The following is a 3,926-nucleotide window of genomic DNA, read 5'->3' on the forward strand; positions in this document are numbered from 1 at the left end:
AACATTTTTTTCTCATTCAGTGTCTTCTGACCAATTTGAATGTTTCATAAACACAACCCCCCCACAAACAATTTTATAGTTTCATTTAAAGCTAGAAACTTCAGTTTTCCTTGCATAAAAAAATGCAACTGGACTTTATCCAGAAGTAACAGAGAACAATACTCCAAACACAGTAGTCATCCCATCTTCCCATGTGAACATAGGAACCATGGTTGGATACTCATACAAGGTAGAGGCTACACCACCCGGGGATAGGTGTAGCCTGTGGTGACTGGTCATCCAGTTTTCTGGGGACACATCTTGGAACTGGCTGTATTGTATACAGGTCTAGATGATCAATACTATCAGTTATATCTAATTAAAGCACCAGATTACAAAAAGAGACTCCAACTCCCTCTACCCAGTGCAACATAAATACTAAAGCAGAGAGTTTCAGTGATGGAACCCCATATAATTAGTAGAGAATAGTAATACCAGAGACTACAGATAAACAGTTTTGAGATTTCATCAGAAAACCCTCTTCTGGTTTTTCCACAGGTTTGGTTCTTTTATAACCTAATCCCCACTACTAAAATTTCAGCACATTCCACTTATGATCACAGCTACGTATTACTTCTTAAAAATAAATTATCAATTAAAGTTAATGGCATGTCCATGAAGTTTTTTCAAGAGTACAGAAAAATCAGGAACTTACACCCATAGAAAGTTCCAGCATGCTACAAAATATCTGGCAGGGGTAGTGTGGTCCTAGTCCCTTCAGAAAGCAAGGAAAGGTGGAGAAACATGTGGACAAACCAAATATACAACAAGAAGAAGAACTTCCGGTCAGAAGAATCACCAACCTGCTGGATCTGTTGTGCAGTGAACCACAGGCATAGGTATCAACAGTCCAGATCTAAGCAAACACTGTCAGAGAGTAACTAGTAGAGCCTGGGCAGAAAAGAGGAACAATATTCCAAAGGAATATGTGTTTCAAGAACTTGATCCAACAGTTAAATGCCAGGAGTCCTCCCTGAAGAAGAGAGGAGGTGATCATGAAGACTGTCATGACCTCAGTAGAACACAGAAAATGTTAAAGAGTCCAGAAAGGTGCTAAAACTACTACGGAAAGGTTTATCAATCCTATTTATCAACCTATTTCCACTGAAATGCCATCCTCAGTGGATTACAAATCAGTACCACATTGGCCATAAGATAGAAGGTCCAACTTTACTGTTCCAACATGAAGATCCACTTGGCAAATGCCAAAAGTGATATTTTAAAATTTAACAATACTATTTTTACTGCAAAGCATAATAAAACAGACATTGATTTAGTTAGACCCCCAAACAAATCCAAATGAGGATTAAATTATCCTAAGCAGTAAAAACTACCCATGTCACCAACTTGTTTGTGGTTTTACAAAAGCAGCTTTAGAAAGCTTTTGCATATCTACTCACAACCAAAGTTACTGAATATTTCCTTGGTAATTTGACCTGGTTTATAATCCCCCCATCCTTTTTAAATGCCCAGCATCTGAACCATCTTTTTACACGAGGAGTTTTTCACTAGAAATGGAATGGACACCACTCAGAGATCCCAGACTTGGAAGTGGAAGCAAAGATGTGAAGCCCTGGGTGAGGAAGAGACTACACATGTTTTTGGTTATAAGAGAGGTATGATAGGTTAAGTAGGAGGGTGCATATACATATTAGAGTAAGTGAAAATGGAGAGAGTGAAGAAAATGTTGACATATGGGCTAGGCAAGGGCCTGCTATACTGGAAATCTTTTGTTTTTTCCTTTGCTGTTGCTTAGCAAATGAGTAACAATTCTATGAATGACAAACTGCCCAAAGAATTATTATGAGTGGAAGGTAGAGCCCATCTACAACTATGGACTCTCCAGGAAACACTAGGCACTGGTGGCCCTGGCATCTTAACCTTCCACACAACTCAGGTGCAGGCACAGCCTATGATCCACCAGAACCAGGCACTTGCCCAGACTTCGAATCAGAAGATATAGTTAGTTCTTTACTATATCTCAAGGAGCTTTGGGAACACTAAGGAACTCTCATGGCTCTGCAGCATGATTCAGCAGTTGTTTCTGTGAAGCCCTGAACATTGTCTTTCTTGCCAGTTCTTGAAGCCGCCTAGTATCTTCTGAATCAGCTGGTTAGAACTGGCTCATGTGCTTTCCAATTAAGAACCCAGGCTGCTATAATTTGTAAAAAGCAATATGCAATTTACTGATGTGACTCATCAAGTCTTCTAAAGGGAAACTGAGTCCATGTGCAACCTCTTTCAGCAAACAGGAAGAATACTGATTTTTCAAGATAAAGTTCTAAAGGGTAGGTAAGATTAATGGGTCTTCTCAAGTACGTTAAATGAGACATACGAAATAAAGGGTACTGATTAAGTACAAAATCCAAAAGAAATTTAGAAATATAAAAGGCATATCTGAAAACAGCATCAAAAAGTCTGGATTCCCTCCCCACTCCAAGCTGAAATCTCTTTGGACAAAAAAAACACAAAAACAGGGGCTTCCCAGGTGGTGCAGCGGTGGAGAATCCACCTGCCAATGCAGGAGACACAGGTTCAAGCCCTGGTCTGGGAAGATCCCACATGCCGCAAAGCAACTAAGCCCCTGTGCCACACTACTGAGCCTGCGCTCTAGAGCCTGTGAGCCACAGCTACTGGAACCCACATGCCACAACTACTGAAGCCGACGCGCCTAGAGCCCACGCTCCACAAGAGAAGGCACCGCAATGAGAAGCCCGCACACTGCAACAAACAGTAGCTCCAGGGGCTTCCCTGGTGGCACAGTGGTTGAGAGACCGCCTGCCGATGCAGGGGACACGGGTTCGTGCCCCGGTCCGGGAAGATCCCACATGCCACAGAGCGGCTGGGCCTGTGAGCCATGGCCACTGAGCCTGCGCGTCCAGAGCCTGTGCTCCTCAACGGGAGAGGCCACAACAGTGAGAGGCCCGCGTACCGCAAAAAAAAAAAGAGTAGCTCCGGCTCACCACAATTAGAGAAAGTCCACGTGCAGCAACGAAAACCCAACACAGCCAAAAATAGATAAATAAATTAATTTATAAAAACAATAAAAACAAACAAACAAAAACATTAAAAGCACGTTTATCTTTCTCAGGCCTAGGAGTAAGCTGAAACATCAAACCACAAAATAAGGTGGACAAAGTACAAAAGTACTGAAGACTAAGCAGGAGTATGGGAGGAAACATGATGACTACAGTTAACGCTGCTGAATGGTACATTTTAAAGCTGCTAAGAGAGCAAATCCTAAGATTTCTCTCCACAGGAAAAAAAACCCACTTTTTTTCTTTTTCTTCTTTTAGTATCTATATGAGATGATGGATGTTAACTCATTGTGGTAATCATTTCACTATATATATATATATATATATATATATATATATATATATATATGGCTGTGCTTGTGGGATATTAATCCCTGACCAGGGATTGAACCCACGGCCCCGGCAGTGACAGTGTGGAGTCCTAACCACTGGACGGCCAGGGAAGTCCCCACTTCACAATATTTGTAAGTCAAGTCATTATGCTGTACATGTTAAACTTATGTCAATTATATCTCGATAAAACTATAAAAACGTTTTAAAAAATTAGTTCTAGGAGAGAGAGTATTCTTTAACATCCATGTATTTTAAAACGCTTTGGTCACCTTTCACTTATTTCTAATTTTACTGGAATATGGTGAAAGAAATTTGGCCTGTCAAATCTCTATACATTTTGCTATGGCAAAGTACAATTTTACTTCGTGAATTTTACACAAAAATTTGTATGCAGGGGACATATGTGGTTATATATGTGTCATACATATGTCATTAAAATCAAGTTACTGATTCCCCCTTTTAAACCTAAATTTTAGGTTCAGAGGTTTAATTATGTATTTTTAGCACACTGTCACT

This window comes from Stenella coeruleoalba (genome assembly GCF_951394435.1).
Source record: "Stenella coeruleoalba genome assembly, chromosome: 20".
NCBI classification, from domain to species: Eukaryota; Metazoa; Chordata; class Mammalia; order Artiodactyla; family Delphinidae; genus Stenella; species Stenella coeruleoalba.